Below are 21555 nucleotides of genomic sequence, written 5' to 3'. Positions count from 1 at the left end.
ATGAATATGAAGCCTTTAGGGAGTTTGGAAATTACCAAAGAAGTAATCATAGAAACATAGGAACAGGAGTAGGCCATTCAGCCCCTCAAGCCTGCTCTGCCATTTGATAAGATCATGGCTGATCTGTGATCTAACTCCATATACCTGCCTTTGGCCCATATCCCTTAATACCTTTGGTTGCCAAAAAGCTATCTATCTCAGATTTAAATTTAGCAATTGAGCTAGTATCAATTGCCGTTTGCGGAAGAGAGTTTCAAACTTCTACCACCCTTTGTGTGTAGAAATGTTTTCTAATCTCACTCCTGAAAGGTCTGGCTCTAATTTTTAGACTGTGCCCCCTACTCCTAAAATCCCCAACCAGTGGAAATAGTTTCTCTCTATCCACCCTATCTGTTCCCCTTAATATCTTATAAACTTCGATCAGATCACCCCTTAACCTTCGAAACTCGAGAGAATACAGCCCCAATTTGTGTAATCTCTCCTCGTAACTTAACCCTTGAAGTCTGGGTATCATTCTAGTAAACCTACGCTGCACTCCCTCCAAGGCCAATATGTCCTTCCGAAGGTACGGTGCCCAGAACTGCTCACAGTACTCCAGGTGCGGTCTAACCAGGGTTTTGTATAGCTGCAGCATAACTTCTGCCCCCTTGTACCCCAGTCCTCTAGATATAAAGGCCAGCATTCCATTAGCCTTATTGATTATTTTCTGCACCTGTTCATGACACTTCAATGATCAATGTACCTGAACCCCCTAAGTCCCTTTGGACATCCACTGTTTTTAACTTTTAGAAAGTACCCTGTTCTATCCTTTTTTGATCCAAAGTGGATGACCTCACATTTGCTTACATTGAATTCCATTTGCCACAGTTTTGCCCATTCACCTAATCTATCAATATCGCTTTGTAATTTTATGTTTTCAACTACACTGCTTACAATGCCACCAATCTTTGTGTCATTGGCAAATTCAGATATGAGACTTTCTATGCCTTCATCTAAGTCGTTAATAAATATTGTGAATAATTGAGGCCCCAAGACGGGACTCCACTAGTCATATCCTGCCAATGTGAGTACCTACCCATTATCCCTACTCTCTGTCGCCTTTCGCTCAGCCAACTTCCTAACCAAGTCCGTACTTTTCCCTCGATTCTATGGGCTTCTATCTTAGCTAACAGTCTCTTATGTGGGACTTTATCAAATGCCTTCTTGAAGTCCATATAAATAACATCCATTGACATTCCCCTGTCTACTACTTTAGTTACCTCTTCAAAAAATTCAATCAGGTTTGTCAGGCACGAACTACCTTTCACAAATCCATGCTGGCTCTCTTTTATTAACTGAAAATTTTCAAGGTGTTCAGTCACCTTAATTATAGACTCCAGCATTTTCCCCACAACAGATGTTAGGCTAACTGGTCTATAATTCCTTGGTTTCCCTCTCTCTCCTTTCTCAAAAAGCGGAGTGACATGTGCAATTTTCCAATCTAGATGGACGGTTCCTGAATCTAGAGAACTTTGAAAGATTATAGTTAGGGCACCTGCAATGTGCTCACCTACTTCCCTTAAAACCCTGGGATGGAAACCATCTGGTCCTGGGGATTTGTCACTCTTTAGTGCTTTTATTTTCTTCATTATTGATGTATTACTTATGTTAATTTTATTGAGTCCCTGTCCCTGATTCAATATTAGTTTTCTTGGGATTTACGGCATGCTATTCTCTTTTTCTACTGTAAATACTGACGCAAAGTAATTATTCAACATGTCTGCCATTTCCCCATTGTCAATGACAATATCCCCACTTTCAGTTTTTAAGGGGCCAACACTGCTCCTGACCACCCTCTTTTTCCTGATATAACTATAAAAATTCTTCGTATTGTTTTTGATATCCCTTGCAAGTTTCTTTTCATACTCTCTTTTTGTAGCTCTTACTATCTGTTTTGTGACCCTTTGTTGCTCTTTGTATCACTCCCATTCGCCAGGATCTGTGCCATTTTTTGCCTTTTTGTAGTCTTAATTATTTAAAGAAAAAAAAAATTGCATTTATTTCGTGTCTTATCATGTCAAAACACTGCATTAATTTTGGCGTACAGAGCCTGTAATATAGAGGTAAACACAGCAGCCAGTCATTCTGCACATAGCAACATCCTACAAAGTAATGAGGTGAATGGCCAGTTGATCTGTTTCGTTGAAGGAAAAAAATGTTGGTTCTCCAGATAGTACTAAGGACTTCTCAACAACCACCTAAGCAAGCACCTAGGACATCAGTTTAATATATTATCTGAAGGACAGTTCCTCCAACATTACAGCAAATCCCTCAGTACTGCATTTTGTCTACTCAAGTCCTGGACTGGGGCTTGTACCTGCAACCTTCTGACCTTGAGATAGCAGTGCTCCCAACTGAGTCATGGTGGCAGGATTTAAGAATAGGCATGTCAGAAAATGAGAAGAAATATAAAAGGAAACTAGGGGCCGGGGAGAGAAGAGGACTGAGCAGTGTAAGATTTTTTGTCTATACTTCCCCCATTTTAGGGAGGTATAGGTAAATGGGAAATTAAGCAAGAACATGCTTCTTTAAGAAAAAAAAACAGGAATAAGCTCCCTCAGTGGCACAAAGTGTGTAATACTGACTCCTGGTCTGTCTTGAGTTAGACGTTCTCAATCAGAGTAGCCGCTGGAGGCCACTACAATCGGTCTCAGTGTCATCGGGCCAAGCAAAGGGAAAATTTGCCAGAGTTCCTGCTCCTGATTGTGACCCCTGTTTAGAAGTCTGAGTGCATGTGTGTGGATTTTGGTTGAGATGAATAGCCTATTGGCACTCATTGCCTAATGTCACACATGACAAATGGGCTCCTGGGTTAAAGACAAGAGGGCATGTGGTGTAGAATCATAGCCCAACATGAGCCAGAGCCTTCAGGAGAGGAGGGGGCAGAAATAAAATAGATTTAAAAAAAAAACTTCAGGAAAAGAGGTGATGCTTTTTTGTAAATTCATATGATCATCATGGGCAGGTACTACTGGGCGATGGGACAAGATTTTGCGTTAAGTATCACAGCTAAGCACACTCATGCCAAGTATAGCCCAGGTACAAAGGAGATTTTCCTCTTCCCATCCTCTGAAGATCATTCCTTACTTCCCAAGTATGATTTTTTTTCTCCATCCATCAATCGCACCAGCCATCCCCATAGCCTCTCTGTGTTCAGGCATCAACCATTAGTTTCAGAATTATTGGCAAATTTCCATTTTGGAGGCACTAGGAACTAGATTTAGAATGCAGTTGCATGGCAGTAAAAGTACTGATGTAATCCTCTTTATGGCCTTTGGAACTTACTGAAAAAAAGGAACTATAAAAAGTGCCAAATAAATCATCAAAAATGTGAAAACTTTGGAATACTTCTTTAGTAACTGGACCTGGTATCTTGTTAAAAGTTTATTGGGTCACATACCATTGTGGGACCTTTAGGATCTTCTTATGTTTGGTCTCAAAGTCTTTAATCCACACTTGGTGCTGAGATACTATGCAGTATAATAATCTGGAACAAGTCATTTATTAGGAAAATGACAAAAGATAAGTACAGATGAGGGAAGCCATTCAGCCTATCCAGTTCAAACTAGCATAAAAATGTACACGCCTACCCCACCCACCATCATGACATCTAACTGCTTCTTGAATGATAGCAGAGTTTTTGTCTCCATTGCCTCACCAAGTGATGTTCACTCTTTGTGTGATGAAGTGCTTCTTCACAACTTGCCTTTTACCATTTGACATTCCGAAGGCAAGAGAAACACAATGAGACGGCTTCACTTCTGCTGGTCATGTGTAAAAACAGTGCATCGAGGGAATTTCCTTTCCTATGTTATTGAGTCATTGCAAAGCAAAAGCACATTTAGGTGATGACTGAGTCACATGAGCTTTCTCCAATGTTAACCTATTTATTACATTTGTCTGTACAGTTCAAATGAACATCAAAGTGAATTTATAACCAGAAGTGGCTTAAATTGGGGCATTAAACATTTATTCACAGTACCCAATTGTTTGGATGTTCCTTTACAAAATGGTATAATGTGTAGAGAGAAAATGTCCCTTTGTGTACGCAGTATCATTTTTAATCTCCCCACGTTATAAACACGCTCAGTGGGAACAGTCTCTTTGTGCATCTGCGATAGGTAACATCTCATTGTTATCAGGGTGTGTGCTTGCTACCACAGCAACAAAGGTCTTGTTTTGCCTGCTCCACGGTTTATATGGGAGGCGTTTGTTTACTGTCAGGTTTGTGGTGAAGTACACGTCTCTGTCCCTGGTGGCTTAGAGAGTCACGAGAGGGGAAGGGTAATGGTGTTTGGCCTCCTTTACCAATCTTGACATCTAGATTTCTGGAATACCCTCATTTTGGCATTTCAAAGCTCAATCCCACACCCAAAAAAAAAAGCAGCATTCATCGCCTTATCTGTACAGTTCCAGGAAGTGAGTTATAGGACTGTTACCTAGGTGACCACTTGAACTATGAGAATGAAGATTGAATGGTTTATAAATTACAGCTCCCAATGACCCTGCTGCTAAAATGCAGCCTAAATCGCCTCACTGATATGAGATAGTTTTTATGTGACGTTAGTATTTTCCCTCAAAGTTAACTGTACAATGCTCTGATATGTACAGGGATTCCTGCATTATATCACGATGCTGCTTCTCATGTTTGGCACGGAGAGTAGCAGTGTTTGGGATGGCTGTTTTTTATTTAATACACTAGCAGGTCTCCTGTGGCATTGTTCTTGGTAAGCTGGAGGAGACTGGGGGGCAGAACCTCTGTGAAGTTCTCCCGATCTCCTGCTGAAGTTATAATGGATATTGGGAGAACTCTTGTAGAAATTCGACACCCTGTTTTATAAGTACAGAAGCATTATACCACGCAATGCATAATGTGTTATTCTTCTGCTGAGGTGGATCTGTGTCCTTTTAAGGCCACAAGCTCTAATTGCTGTAAATGGGCACATTTTGAGCTCAATAAGAGGATAATTCCCTCAGGCACACCCTGAGGCCAATTAGAAGGTAATTGTTTCTCTACAGATTGATAGCTAGGTGTAAAACCCATGCCTCATCCCAGAGTCAGTAAAAACAGCAGGAAACGACTGGCTTTCTTTCACCTCTTAAAGATTATTTCACACCTGTAACAAAGTGGGATGCGCAAAGTGTGCCAGACTTAGAAATTTTTACATACATAGATATACCAGGTGTTCTCTTGGACTCAGCGTCACCCATCTCTTCTGTAAGCGGATCTTGTGTCCCTTATGATCAGGAGTTTACCTCTACTGCCCAATATCTAGCTCTAAGATGGCATGACCCAGGGTTATAGTGACCAAAACCTCTTGTTATCTGAACTGGCGATCGTAATCTAGGACTTGCCTCCACGTGCACTTTCTCAATCTTCTATAAGGTGTTCTGATTAACATTGTTGTGAGATACTAAGAACTTTATGGGTTGTTTGCTCCACCACCATTTTTCTTTTTTGTTTTCTCTCCTTCTGAAATATGATTCTGTGGCGGGCAGCAACTCTCCGGTACCTCACCCAGAGCCATTCGTCACATCCGAACCGTGACAATATTAGCAGCCTCTTTGATAATTGGAGTCACCGCTGTTCAGCCTGAATCTGTCGAGCCTGATGTTCACTTTCTAATCGGATAGTGATCAGGAGAAAAATCCTGACTGTTTCCGCCCCCCCCGCCTCCTAAAAGAAAGAAAGATTTTCCTTTATATAGCGCCTTTCGCAACTTCAGGACGTCCCAAATCGCTTTACAGCCAATGAAGTACTTTTGAAGTGTAGTCACTGTTGTAATGTAGGAAATGCGACAGCCAATTTGCAATTTGACACAGCAAGGTCCCACAAACAGCAATGTGCTAATGATTAGATAATCTTTTTTAGTGATGTTGGTTGAGGGATAAACCTCCCAGGACGCCAGAGAGAATTTCTCAGCTCTTTTCCGAAATAGGGCCATGGGATCTTTTATGTCCTTCTGAGAGGGCAGACAGGGCTTCAGTTTAATGTCTCATCTGAAAGACGGCACCTCCGACAGTGCAGCACTCCTTCAGTATTGCACTGGATTGTCATAGGTTTTGTGCTCAAGTTTCTGGAGTGGGGCTTGAACCCACAACCTTCTGACTCAGAGGCGAGAGTGCTACGGGGACAGAGAAGGCTAAGAGGAGGTTTAACTGAGGTATAAATACTATTTCTCATCTGAAAGACAGCATCTCCTAGAGTGCAGCGCTCCCTCAGTACTGCACTGGAAGTGTCAGCCTAGATTTTGTGCACAGAACACAGGCCAATTGTAACAACCCCATTCCCACCTTGGCTGAGATCATCTAATTTGGCAGGATATGGCGATGACACCTGGGAATTTCCTGCTCTGTATTGCTCAATACCACACCAGACAGTGACTTTATCCACCATACTATTGGGGACCTCCGTGGATTGGGTCCGTTTCTTTGCCAGCAGTGGCTGTCATCGTAAATCCTGACTGTGCCAGAAAATAATTATCCACAGTCTTATTCTGTTGTGCACAAGGCCACCACTGCCACGTACGTTCATCTCAAAAACCGATGAGTTACCTCTTTCTATCCAAAGTAGGCTAACACTTGGCTATTTGTCTACTGTCAGTCTAAGCACTCCGTTGCTAAGCAGTCTGAACTTAGCAGCTTCAAGAAGAAATCACAGCAATAATATCAGAAATGGATTTACTTTAACAATAAAATATTCATCAACTTCTCATATATTCATCATTTATTGTCTTAACAAATAAAATACCCCAAGAGTGTTATTAATATTTGATGGCTTCAGTCTGCAGAGGCTAAATAAAGGTTGCTCAATCTGTCTATCAAAAAGTACCTCAGGATTGTATTGACACAAGTCCTGCTTCTGCAGAGATCCTGAGTTAAAAGTGGGTTTACATAAAGACCTCAGTAAATGAATGAATGTCACCAAGGAAATATAGTTCTAGTAGAACCCCTACCTGAATATCTATCCATAATATTATTAAAAAACTGTACATCAAGTATGCCTTTCTTGTCCATCACTCTTCTCTGTCACATTTCAAGATCGACACTCAGAATTCTGTAGCACACATCAAAGAAAAGTATGAAGAAACAAAGGAGCTCTCCGGGGCGGGGGGGAAGCACCAGAGCCAGGAAGTCTGTGAGCTCTTAACTAACCTCATCAAATTGGACGGGTTCTATAAAGGGCGGGTGATCCACTCCGTTAGTTACCACTCCGTTAGTGGAGATGAAAATTTACCCCCATGTATCAATTAAGTTAATATGAGCAACATCATGGGACCTCTGCTAGTTTATAGAAAATAATTCAGTTCGTCATTCCACAGGATCTTTCCATTAAGTGTATTATGGTTTATCTCACATTATAAATGCATCTGTCATCTGTCTTCCCATTTCTCTTTTTATGTCTTCCTGAAATCTTTTATGGTCCTCCTCACTGTGTACCAAATCCCCTACATTTGTGTTGTGAGCAAATTACGAAAATTCTGCTCCCTACACCCAAATCCAAATCATCTCTCGAAAGCAAAAGTGAACCTGGCATTGACCTCTGGGGTATGCCACTTCCAATTCTCTCCCCTCCTTACTCGACTGATGGTACAGTCCTTCCAGGATTTCCCTCTTTTCAGTTAATTAAGTTCTTGCTTTTGTGTTTTCTCTCTGACACACACAAATGTAGACAAATAAAAGAAATTCAATTGCCCAACTCCTCAGGAAATAAATAAACAATACAAAATTTCACTTGACATGCAAGCTGATGTTTTAAAGCCATAAGATTATAGGAGGAAGACAGCACTAAGGGAGGTAAGGATATCGGTCCTATTTAGTTTATAGGTCCTAGGTAAGCATGAATTACAGTAGGAGACAGTGGAGATAGCATTCTGAAGTTTTGTTACTGTAATAGATTGTGGCATTTATACCTGGTCTAAACCAACTTTTGTGTGACTGGCATTTATATTTGGGTCAGTAAGCTCTTGCTTTTGTGTTGCAAGGTTGTGGGTTTAAACTCTGACACAATGGATTTGATGCATTGGATCTAGGGTACAATGTGCCTTGTGCTGTTGTCTTTTATCAGCTGAGGTTTTAAATTGAGGGCCTATTGACTAGTAAAGAATCCATACAATTAATCATAATGTGTAATGTGTCTCCCTAGCGTCCTGATCAACATTTCCCCATGAAAGCCTTTCCTGGATCCTGAAACAATCCCTTCCATCTCTTGGGGCTCAATGTGGAATCTCATCAGCGACTCTGGCTAAATAGCATCAAATAGTAAATAAATGAGTGGGTTCTGGTCTAATGCATTAGTTGGCCGATCCAAAATTGGATCGGGAGGGGGGAGGGGGGGAGGGGCTGTGGAGAACTTTAGTGAGTCTCAAGGTGAGAGATGGAATTTGTTTTCATGGTGTTGGATTAGGAATAACCAAACTACATGTCCTGCTTTCTCTTCCTACTCTCCATCCTAAGGATGTTGAAATCAAAACTCAGCAAACCATCTTCGACTCCAATTAATTTCTTCCCAGAATCTCAAGACTGTGGAACTCCTTACCTTGCTCAGTTCTCCCTTCCTTCTACAATCTACAGATCCTTTTTTTTCTTTTCTTTCATTAGAACAATGCAGATTACGGGACGATATGACAGAAGTGTTTAAAATTATGAAAGGATGGGACAGGGTAAATAGAAACGATGGGGACGGGGTAGATAGAAACATGGGGCTCGATGTTACCAGGCCTGCGGGTTTCCGGCGGGTTGGGTTTTGGGAGCGTGGTCAACACGCTCGGTGAAATTAGTGTGTTGCCCGCGCGATCGTAGCAGGCAACACACTAATAGGAATCAATTACCTGCTCCTCCGGGCTCCGCGCTGCTGGTCTGCGCGTCGGGCGGGCTGCGCATGCGCAGTACGATCTGTCAGCTGGAGGCTCTCTAGTTAAAGGGGCAGTCCTCCACTGACAGATGCTGCAACCAATGGAACAAATTGCAGCATGGAGCAGCCCAGGGGGAAGGCTGCTCCCAGTTTAATGATGCCTCACCCCAGGTACCATCAGATGGGGTGAGGAGGAGGGGGAGGACACAGATCTTCCCCCCGGCGGGCGGGAGGAAGCGGCCTGCCTCTGCCACCAAGAAGGCCTGGCTCGAGGTGGCAGAGGGGGTCACCTGCGCCACCAACATATCGCCCACCTGCATACAGTGCAGGAGGCTCTGCAATGACCGCAGTAGGTCAGCCACAGTGAGAACACGAAGTCTTTCCCCTACACTCCGTCTGCCACAACACTGCCCCCACCCCACATCTCCTTCGGCACCGCCAACACTACTCTGTCACATCACCCTTCATACCCACTCAAACCCCATCCTCATCTTACCTCCACCTACTCACCTCGCCAGTACTCATCCTGCCACTAACACGCAACCCAATCCTCATACAATCTCATTGCTCCATCCCATACTCACCCTCTCGTGCATCTCCCTCACGGCCAGCCTCACTCAACCTGCCACCACCTGTGCTGCAGCCACAGGGCATGCATCACATATGTGCAGTAGGCAGCGTAAGGCAAACGTGTCGTGAGCATGAAGTGGGTGTACAAGGGTGTCTGAGGGTTTGTCCTGGGTGTTACCTATATTGAATTTCAGAGCAACAAACAAGCACACATTATATTGACACCACCACTGCCATGTCTCCGCGAATCCTGTCCGTTGTGTCCAATAATGCCCGCTCCTGGGTATCACTATGAGGACCCACCACTGATGCCACCCATCGTGTTACTGCAGAGTAGGTGCAGGTGTATTTGCAGGGCTCTTCCGCGCAGACGACTGAGAGACATCGGCGGTGTAGCCGGCTGCACCCTGGAAGGATGCGGAGGAGAAGTTGTGGAGGGCAGTGGTAACTTTGACAGCGACAGGTAAGCAGTTGGTGCTGGGGCCAGCCAGGAGCAGCTCGGCTTGAAAGAGCCTGCAGATCTCCACGACTACATGTCGAGCGAATCTGCGCCTCCCTGTGCACTGCTGCTCGGAGAGGTCCAGGGAGCTGCGCCTCGGTCTGTGGACCCTGTGGCGAGGGTAGTGCCCTCTGCGATGCGTCTCTCCCTGCGGTAGCCCTCCCTCCTGCTGTGCAGGTGGGCGTGCAACAACACCGTGTTGGGGGGCTCCACGTCTCTGCGGCGGACGGCGTGGACTGCGAGGCTGCTGGGGCTGGTCATGCTGTTCGTCCTCCGAGGGTGTCCACGCACCACCCATCTGGCAGGTGTTGGTCTGAGGGGTTGTGCAGGGTAGGTGGGTGGTTTCTCGGACTGGGGCTGCGGTTTCGTGTCGGTCTGTCCTCTGGCTTGGCGGGGGGTGGTGGAGGGCAGGGGTTGCCCTATGTGACGCGGTGGCCTCCTGCGTGGGTGAGGGCTCTCCCCCGTGGAATGCACCTTGGCACCTGCCACAGGCTGCTGGCTGCAACACGCCTGGTTGGAGAGAGACTGTTTCCCCCAGTGTGTGAAACTCACTGCCTTGAACCTAAAATCCCACACTTCCTCTTTTGACAGCTGCTTCAGCTCATTAAATGACCTCAACAAGCAAGGTAAGTACACTCAAGTGGAACCCCGCTGGCTTTAATTGCCTGCGGGATTCCCACCAGCGGGGCTTGCGCGCGCAGCCCCGCACGTCAGCGCGGTACCCGGAAGTGGCCGGGATTTCGGCGCGATCCGGTCACGTGACCGGATATCGGGATTTTCGGGGCCCCCCCACTGGAAACCCGCAGGAAACCCGACGCGAAAATCGAGCCCATAGTGTTTCTAAAAGTTGAGCGGTCTAGAACGAGGGGTCAAAGATACAATATTAAACGTAAGAGATTCAGAACAGAGGGCAAGAGAAGCTTCTTTACACAGGGAGTTATGAGGCTGTGGAATTGACTTCCAGGGTCAGTAGTTGATGGAGAAACATTCAAGGTGAGACTGGACAGATGGATGAAGAAAAAAAGGGATAAAGGGATGTGGGATCAGGACTGGTAAATGTGATTAAAACTATTTGCTTGCATGGAGAGTAAATGACAACAAGGACTGGTTGGGCCAAATGGCCTGTTTCCATGTTGTAACTTCTATGTATTTCTATAACTCTCAAAACCTAAGCGTACCTAATCACCGCTCCTTACTTTACCTTATCTTTTCTCTCCCACCCTTTTCAAACTTGGCCGTGTCCTGCATTGTGGGGCCTAAAATCTGCAGCTCTTCCGCTGCACTCCCACTGTAACTTCAGCAAGGCCGCAACCCAGATACACCGGAATTCCATGGGTCGCATAAAGGGCACAGCCTCCATCCACCCTTTAGAAGTCTAGCAGCATCAGAGGGGGGTGGGGACTGCTAACGCCAGGAGTTTCCAAGTCTCTGGTCTGCAGAGGCACCAGGAATTGGTTCAGCAACGGAAGTGGGCCCCAATTGGGAGTCCAGACCAGGGTTATGGCCCACCCCCAAAAAGACAAGAGGAATTTTTTTTTAACAGTTATTCTAATGTGGCTCCCTTACAATGAAGGCTGCTGGGGGATCATGTAGGCTGTTTTCGAACACTTGGAACTGCTCAGTTTTGCCGGACGTTCTGGCACTTTGGGGCAGGTGGGCGCTCCAGAAACGCTCCTGGTGGTGCGGGCACCAGCTTTTCACATGTAAAACAAGGGATCGTCCTCTGTCCCAGCAATCTTCAGCAGCATCAACAGCGGAGGTCCTGGGCGGGGCATCCCAGCACTTATGCCAGATGTAACCCTCTACTCCCTGTGTGTTTTGGCCCCTATAGGTCTTGGCCTAGCACTTAGGTTTCTTATTAACGATAACGTATCCTTATAGTTCCTTTGATTATTTAAAAATAATCATTCTCAGGATGTGGGCATTGCTGGCAAAGCTGGTAATTATTGCCCATCCTTAGTTGCCCTGAGAAGGTAGTGGGCCTTCTTGTTGAACCTGATGATGGAGGGTTAATACAACTGAGTGGTTTGCCAGGCCACTTCAGAGGGCTGTTAAGAGTCAACCACTTTGGTGTGGGACTGGAGTCACATGTAGGCCAGACTGCAAAAGGACAGCAGATTTTCTTCCCTGAAGGACATTATTGAACCAGTTGGGTTTTTACGACAAGCTTCACAGTCACTTTTACCAAGAGCAGCTTTTCATTGCTAAACTTTTTAACTGATTTCAAATTCTCAAACTGCCGTGGCGGGATTTGAAATTGCGTTCTCTGGAGTATTAACCCAGGCCTCTGGCTTGTTAGTACAGTGACATAACCACTATGCTACCATACATTTATGATTTCCAGGAAATGCGACAGCCAATTTGCGCACAGCAAGCTCCCACAAACTACAATGAGATAAATGACCAGATATTCTGTTTCGTTTTTTAGTGATGTTGGTTGAGGGATAAATATTGGCCGGGACACCGGTGGGAAGCTCCCCTGCTCTTCTTCGAAATAGTGCCATGGGATCTTTTACGTCCACCTGAGAGGGCAGACGGGGCCTCGGTTTAACGTCTCGCCCAAAAGAAATGGCCTTACATGGAAGCCAGACAAAAGCTGAGGTTATTTTCCCTGAAGTGACTGGGACTCTTGGGGCCTGCTTTCATACATAGGAAATGCTGACATGTCTTAGAAATTCTTAAAGTGAATTATGGAAAGCTTTATGCTAGGGTCTCATGCTCCACTAGGAATGGAGATAAAGATGGCCAATCTCATTTCACTAGGATCCTTACAGCCAGCAGACTTAGACAGGGAATATGTCTTGACTGGATTCAAACTGACCTTTGGTCTAATCCGCTGCACCATCCAGGCCGATGAATTCTGGTTTCTGAGCATGTGCAGTATGATTGGTATTTATCAGATATAATGAACAGTGTAAACTCTCTCGGTTTCTCATTAAAGATTTAATTAGCTTTTTTATTTTGATCGACTGCTGGAGCTGTGAAGAAAACTGGAGTGATTTGAAAACTTGTTAGAAATTTATGAAGTGCTAAAATGTTTTATTCCCAACGGCTGGTTTAACAGCTGTCACTTTTCAAATCACAGAACGTTGTTAAAGTAAGACTGAGAGTTAGCAAAGCTATGGCAAATTCCTTCCCTTATTAATGGCCACCAAACCTACACAGCATGAAGGGACAAATACGTAATATATGATCAAGTCTGAACTGTACCATCGTACTTTGCCCCTGAATTGTACAAATGGAATATTACACCGCTACCCTGTCAGTCCAGTTTTTTAAGAATTTTAAAGGACGTCAGCATTTCCTTTGTATAAAAGCAGGGTCCAAGAGTCCCATTCACGTCAGGGAAAATAACCGCAGCTTGTGTCTGGCTTCCATGTGAGGCCACTTCTTTTCCGTGTTTCGGATGAGACGCTAAACTGAGGTCCCCGTCTGCCCTCTCAGGTGGACATAAAAGATCCCATGGCACTATTTTGAAGAAGAGCAGGGGAGTTCTCCCTGCTGTCCTGGCCAATATTTATCCCTCGACCAACATCACTAAAAAAAACCCAGATTATTTGGTCATTTATCGCAATGCTGTTTGTGGGAGCTTGCTGTGCGCAAATTGGCTGTCACATTTCCTACATAACAACAGTAACTGTACTTCAAAAGTACTTCATTGGCTGTAAAGTGCTTTTGGAAGTTCTGAGATTGTGAAAGACACAATATAAATACAATTTTTTCTTTATTTCTTATGATGCATGTACTCACCTTCCCCTCCCAAGAAGTTAATTTAAAACAAGTTGTTTCATGTATATCTGGTGGCACAAAGCAGCTCTAAATGTCACTGAATAAAGTAAGCAAAGGCACTGCTGTGTTGCCCTTGCTGCAAGATGATTTTCAGAAGTGAGGCCATCATGTGGGTACAGTAGTCTGGTATTGAACTGGACTAGAAATCCAGAGGTTGTGAGTTCACATCCTACCATGACATAGTGTAAAATTGAATTTAGTACATCTGGTAATTCCATTGCGGGCGAGGAGCGTAGTGGGAGGCTGATCCGCAGCCATTGGTTTACCAACCATGCCCAGAGTGAAAATTACCCCCAAAATGTTTGAAATCATAGCGGTTTGATGAACATCTAAAAGAGGAAAAGAGGTTAATGTTTGGCACGTCCCTTGGTGCTCAGGTCTCGTGGTGATGGTATTAACTCGCCCTTGTCCCTCGTGAAGCTACTTAAAAAAATGTTTTAAAAAGTTTAAAACAGTTAAATCAGCACAGCAGCAATCAAAATAATCTTCCACCTGCCTGGGTTCTGATGCGATAGTGAGCCCATGTGATCTTGTGAACGCACTCCCAGTGGGATTATTGTAGGTGAATGTTGTAAAAGGTTTCAGTACTTGATGTATCTGGGGTTAGACTCCCAATGAAAGACAATGGACATTGGAAAGTTGTATTGAAGTCGCTTTTATCCTCAGATAACAATAATCCTTGTCATGGAACACAGAATTACAGTGAGCTTCAAAATGCTGGCAAGTGCATAATAGTTTTTGACAGGGGAGCAGATTGCCCCCCAAAACCCTGATAGAAAATAAATCTCATGCCTTCAGCACTCTCATTCCCATTCAGTAATTTCTAAATTCACCACTGTTCCAACTGCACTTCTGTATACGTCTATCCCACCCACTCCCCCCACAATAAACGCGATGTAATGTTGGCGTGACCTGCAGCTTAAGTTATGATAAGCCTGTGTACCACTTCACTTTCAGTGTGTGTTCTTGTCTTCACATGTCATTAAGGCCTAAATTCAAGCCTGTTTTTACGCTCTCAGTTTTATGGGGGGTTGGGTGTGTGTGTCTAGTTTTGCTAGTTTTCTGGGTTGGTATGCATGGTCCCTAGTTTATATTCGGTAATAGTATAGCTCTCTTCTTATGAGCACGTTTTTGTTTATATTAATTTTAACAGTGTCTGTTCCAGTTCCCCAGTGAAAGGAGGCTTGTTGATGTTGCTCGTTGACACCTCAACAAACTGTGGTAGGGAATCATAAGATAAGGCTTTTCAGTCACGATTCCTTGGACCTTGTATTCCTGATCTCTGTCGCTCTGTTACAGGGAAGGGCCAGCAGTGTGCACCCCTCCCTCCCCTTCCCCAGATAGAGGGAAGAAAGATTGGACATTGGCTCTTCTCTCTCTCGTACCCCCTACCGACCAGTTACAGAACTGTTAGCAAAGTCCTTTAGGAAGGATGTCAAGACCTTGGAGAGGGTGCGGAAGAGATTTACCAGAATGGTACCAGGGATGAAGGACTTCAGTTATGTGGCGAGACTGGAGGAGCTGGAGTTGTTCTCCTTAGAACAAAGAAGGTTAAGGGAAGATTTGATAGAGATGTTCAAAATCAAGAATGGTTTTGACAGAGTAAATAAGGAAAAACTGTTTCCAGTGGCAGAGGGGTCAGTAACCAGAGGATGCAGATTTAAGGTGATCGGCAAAAGAGCCAGAGGCGACATGAGGAAATATTTTTTTATGCAGCGAGTTGTAATGATCTGGAATGCACTGCCTGAAAGGGCGGTGGAAGCAGATTCAACAGTAACTTTCAAAAGGGAATTGGATAAATACTTGAAGGGAAAAAAATTACAGGGCTATGGGGAAAGAGTAGGAGAATGCGCCTAATTGGATAGCTTTTTCACAGAGCCTGCACTGGCACGATGGGCCGAATGGCCCCCTCCTTTGCTGTACCATACTATGATACTATGATACCACAAGGAGTAGTTGAGGCAAATAGCATAGATGCCTTTAAGGGGAAGCTAGATAAGCACATGAGGGAGAAAAGAATAGAAGGATAAGCTGATAGGGTTAGATGAAGAGGGGTGGGAGGAGGCTCATGTGGAGCATAAACACCAGCATAGACAAATTGGGCCGAATGGCCTGTTTCTGTGCTGTAGACTCTCTGGGCTAGAAATTGGGCCATTTGGCGCCCGTTGTTTTGGCGCTACACGGCCTCCCAAACATCCAAGATGGCGTCTTGGATGTGCACGCATGCTGCTTGGTAAAGGATTTAGCGCATGCGCAAGTAACGAACGCCGGCAACATGTAAACTACGGAGAAAATGCATTTGATCAGTGTGCAACGCTGATTTAAAGTGATGGATACCATTTTGGGACTTAACGCTCCACTCAACTCACTGTCTTAACCCCGACCATCTGACTGTGTCTTAGAGTGCCTGGACGACCCCCCACCAGGGCTATTTAAAGGGACCATGCAGGATTTAGAGGTTAGTTGCTGGATTATTGCTTCTGGCTGTTGAAGCATTTGTAACTGTTTTTGGGGGTCTCCTATACTTGAATAATAGGACAAGGGGACATAGCCTAACATTTAGAGCCAGGACGTGCAGGAGTGAAGTTAGGAAACGCTTCTACACGCAAAGGGTGGAAGAAGTTTGGAACGGTCTTCTGCGAACAGCAGCTGATGCTAGATCAATAATGAATTTTAAATCTGAGATTGATAGATTTCTGTGAACCAAGGGTATTAAGGGATATGGGGCTAAGGCGGGTATATGGAGTTAGGTCACAGGTCCACCATGATCTAATTGAATGGTGGAACAGGCTCGAAGGGCTAAATGCCACTGCCACTTGCTGCCTCCTGATATGCGCCACCTTCTCTTGCAAGAAAGCGGGATGTGTGTCTGGGTGATGTGCCTGTCATGGTTGAATAGTTGCCAGTTTGTGTGGCCTGTGAGTTGTGGGTGTGCGGCTTGCAACGGTGGTAATATGAGTGTGAGAGGAAGCATCTGATTGGAAGAGTTGAGTACTGATGGAAAGAGTTTGTCAGTATGTGGGTGATGGGCGGTGTAGTGCGTGGAGCAATGGATGCGGCTAGTGGTGCAGTTGGTAGGAGACGCCACTTGACAGTTGACCTCACTCACCTTGACCACTCGTGTCAAAGCATTGAACTTTTTCTTGGAGGGCTTCTTGCACCCCCCTCCTTGCAGATATAGGATGTTCCTCCTTCTGTCCACCTCTTGCACCAAGGTCTCTAGTGCATCAGCAGAGAACCTTGGTGCATGCACTCTCGCAGGCCCGGTACAAACTCAGATTGGTAGATTAGTGAGGTGTGGCATGCAGATTGGAGGATGTGTGATTTAGTGATGCGCAACCTTTATTCAATGTCTTCAAATAACTCAACAGTTTGTAAACATAGGGATGGGACCTGCCTCTGTGTTTTACGTGTGCGATGTCTGATCTCCGTTCAGAATCTGTGCAGACAGAGGACTGTTATTGTTAACAAAGTACAGGTATCGGCTACCTTTAAGAGATTTTGGCAGGCTGTCAGATGGACATCCTGCCTTTAAGAGATTGGGGCTCCCCCTGCTGGTGAAAAGTGCGAATGTCCTTGAATCCTCGTGTCAACGCTGATTTGAAACTCTGCTTTCAGGTGAGTACTGAGGCTGGACGAATGTCTCGTCCCGCCTGAGGAGGAAGCACCGGGTGCGGGTTAGTCGTGGATCGCGGTACCCGCGCCCGGTTATTGGCCTAATCCAATTTAACCCCGATGTAACTATTAACTCTATTTATCTAATTTTCCTTTAAAAGATCTCTGCCTCAAACACTCCCTGTGGCAAAACATTTCATGCTCCGGCAACCCTCTGTGTAAAGAAATTCCTCCTAACCCCGCCTCATTCTCATATTAATTTTAAATTGGTGACTTTCATCACCAACCCCGCTAACCAAGCAAAATAGCATTTGAACCTCACTTAAATCTCTTCTTAGGTCTCTCTGTTCCAATGGAAATAGTCTCAGTGGCTCAAGTGATGACCTACGGTGCAGTGCCACATTCGATGCGATTCGCTGAAAGGACAATGTCCCTTTAAGAATCAACATTTGCAGTTAAAACCACTGCAGTGACGATTGTAAGGGGCCCCTGTGATATCAACACTGCAGAATACATGAGCCACAGTGGGACACCAGTAGGCACTACAGAATGGCAATTTATCCACCTCGTACCACAGTATGTGATAGACAAATTTGACACGCTCCCTATACATATCTCAGTGAGCACACACCTTATCGCCTAAATATGGGAGGGAGACCGATTGCACTGGAACTGTTTGGACCCTCCATCTTAAAATGGAAATGCAGCAGCATTAACTCTGCATCATAAAGAGAGAATTTCAGCTGACAGATGGAAGGTCATAAAAGTGTACTCTCAGGAGCAGAATCCAAACTTTTATTTCGCAAGTTAAAACGACTGTATAAATGATTGGGGCTGCAGGCGACGGCAAATAATCCAGGAGTTTTTACTAGTCAAATCAAAATTGGAATCACTCCTGACCATGGGGTGGGGGTGGTTTCTGCATGCTATGTGTTTATGATTTCCCCTACTCATAGTTCCCAAAGGAAATCTTCCCTCCCTGTTGTTTTCTTTTTGCTTTCCTGTAAAAGTACGTGCCAAAGATTTACTTTTCCCTCAGCATCACTTACTTCTCTTATAAAACCCAAATCTGTCCAATCCGTTGAAATTGAAGGAGAGATTCTTTTACTGCTTCCCTCGCACTCCTGGATGATAATTTACTCAGCTCCAGCTTCCAACCTCTTATCAGGACTTTGCATGTCTTTCTCTATTATTTTTCAATGCTCGGACAGTCATTGCTCCCCTGAACCTTCTGCTCTTGTATCTCCTAAGCTCCAGATAGACTGTGTTTATAGGCTCTTCCTCCTTCTTGCATGTTGAAATCAAGCCTCACAGTTCAGTGACCTCCCAGTGACCTGTGGAATCGTAGAGTTAGGTCCTGCAATATGAGCTTTGGCCTTTCTCAATGAAAAGGCAATGCAGGACTAATCTGTCGATATTAACAGTTATGTTGAGGGTGCAGTTATAGTTTGACTAATCTACAACGCCACAGTACAAGCAGTTATGGCACACTCATGCACATCATCAATATTCAATGTTGATATGGCTTGAGATAAAATTTAAATGAAAAGTTCTTCATTTCAAGATCTGAATCCAAGTCAGACCTCATAGGTAACCATTCCGGCATTGGGGGGGGGGGGGAAGGGGGGCGCTGGTATAATAGAGGTCTTGAACTCCAGTGATACTTTTTCTTGGGAGATGGAGGGAGTTATTTTTGTCTTTTGTCCCAGTGCCCTGCACATTAGTCATTCCCAGCTGACAGGAGTGGCCATATAGCCAGCGCTAGGACACAAGAACACAGGAATAGGAGCAGCAGTAGGCCATATGGTCCCTCGAGCCTGCTCCCCCATTCAATCAGATCATGGCTGATCTTCAACTTCAACTCCACTTTCCTGCCCGATCCCCATATCCTTTGATTCCCTTAGCGTGCAAAAATCTATCCATCTCAGCCTTGAATATACTCAATGACTGAGCATCCACAGCCCCCTGGGGTGAAGAATTCCAAAGATTCACAACCCTCTGAGTGAAGAAATTTTTCCTCCTCTCAGTCCTAAATGGCCGACCCCTTATCCTGAGACTATGACCCCTAGCTCGAGATTCTCCCACCAGGAGAAACAGCCTCTCTGCATTTTTCCTGTCAAGCCCTCTAATAATTTTATACATTTCAAAGACTGGTAGCATGTTCCACATTCTTACCACTCTTTGGGTAAAGAAGTTTCTCCTGAATTCCCTATTGGATTTATTAGTGACTATCTGATATTTATGACCTCTAGTTTTGGACGCCCCCAGAAGTGGAAACATTTTCTCCATGTCTACGCCATCAAAGTCTATCATTATCTTAAAGACCTCTATTAGGTTACCCCTCAGCCTTCTCTTTTCTAGAGAAAAGAGCCCCAGCCTGTTCAGTCTTTCCTGATAAGTATATCCTCTCCGTTCTGGTATCATCCTTGTGAATCCTTTTTGTATCTTCTCCAATGGCTCTATATCCTTTTCATTTAAAGTACAGAAGGAATTGAGGCTATGGGGACAGCGTGGGACCGTGGGAATAGTTTTGGATTCCTGTAATAAAGTTTAGCACAGACACAATGGGCCAAATGGCCTTTTTTCAGTGGTGTAAACGTCCATGGCTATGATTGTTGTTATGTAGGAAAATGCAACCGCCATTTTGCACACGGCAATATCCCACATTCAGCGTTGAGATGAATGATCTTTTTTTTTTGGTACTGTTGGTTGAGGCGGGAATGTTGGCCAGGACACCGGGAGAGCTCCTGCTCTTCTTCGAATGGGGACGCGGGATCTTTAATGTCCACTTGAACCGAGGGAACAGGCAGATGGGCTTCAGTTTACCCATTCATTTGAAAGCGGCACTCCTGACAGTGCAACACTGCACTCAAGCACCAGCCGAGATCACTGATACTTAGGTCTTGGGAGTGCCTCTCGTTAGCAGTCTTCCCTCCCACTCCGAACTCAACCCCAGTCCATACACAGCAGCATTACTGAGACCATGAGCCTACTCCCTTGTAGTCGGTGCAGGCTAGCTGAGAGTGCCACCTTCTCCCCTCCCCCATCCTCGCCCTAATTTTTAGTGATTATGTGTTGGCAAGCATGCTACATACATATGCAAAATGTTAACAGTCCTCAGGGTATAAGAAAGTGAAGCCTAGCAGAAAATAGTTTTAGAAGACTTAAGGTCACAAGACTGAGAAGAGAAATGGGGGGGTGGGGCAGGGGGGAGGGGGTTTGGTGGGCGGCGGGGGAGAGACACAGAGAAAGCCATTTATCATTGTTTCACGTCTGTGGGATGTGTCATTAACAGTTCTCTCGCTATCCTTTCTGTGTAATGTGCTGCATACATGAACTAAACTGTCAGCCCATTCTGTGCATACCTCATGTATTTCTACTTTTTTCTCTTCAGTGCACTATTTCATGGCAAAAAAAAGGCAAATGACTTCCTACAAGGCTTCTGCTAATATTGTACCTCGCTGATTGGCACCAAATGAGAATGGGCACTCAGCGTGAGTGTGGCATTACATCCAACCAGCCCACAACTCATTGTGTTGCCCTAGTATATTTTTGGTGTTGGAGTGCACTAAAAACGGATTCTTTTCAGTTCTAACATTGCAGTATTCCCCCTGCCAGTGATTAACTATCTCACTTTACTACCAGAACCAAAATTGATCCAACCAGGGGTCATCCCTAATGTACCTGTGCTGACTTTGATGATTTTATTTTGTCTGATTACACCCCTGTGTTGTGCCTTGGGACGTTTTGTTACATTAAAGGCGCTCTATAAAATCTCGCCGTGCTTTTAGAAAAGCGAATCCTGAAATAGGAAGTAAGTATCCACTTCAGAAACACAAGGCAATGGATTTCAGATTTCCATAAGAGATTAAATGAAAGGCCCTAGAAATAAGATAATTTTTAAGCAGAAACTTTAATATGGAAATTCTGGTTTGCAAGCCAGCAATCTCTTACACTTCCAATGTTGTTAGATTTATTGATTTGACAATATTGTTTTAATCTACACGATTCACCAGGATAAAAGATGCTCTCTGTCCTTTCTTTCCATTGAATTATCCACATTAACCAATAGTGCAAAAACCAATAAACCATTAACAAAATCGTAAGTGCTGACGTAACAACAATAATGGCCAAGAGTTTCCTGCAACGGTGAGATTGGTGACGTAAGCTGATCTCATGCCGTCAATAA

The sequence above is a fragment of the Heptranchias perlo genome, chromosome 11 (genome assembly GCF_035084215.1).
Source record: "Heptranchias perlo isolate sHepPer1 chromosome 11, sHepPer1.hap1, whole genome shotgun sequence".
In the NCBI taxonomy this organism is placed as follows: domain Eukaryota; kingdom Metazoa; phylum Chordata; class Chondrichthyes; order Hexanchiformes; family Hexanchidae; genus Heptranchias; species Heptranchias perlo.
Note: the sequence above shows the minus strand (reverse complement) of the source record.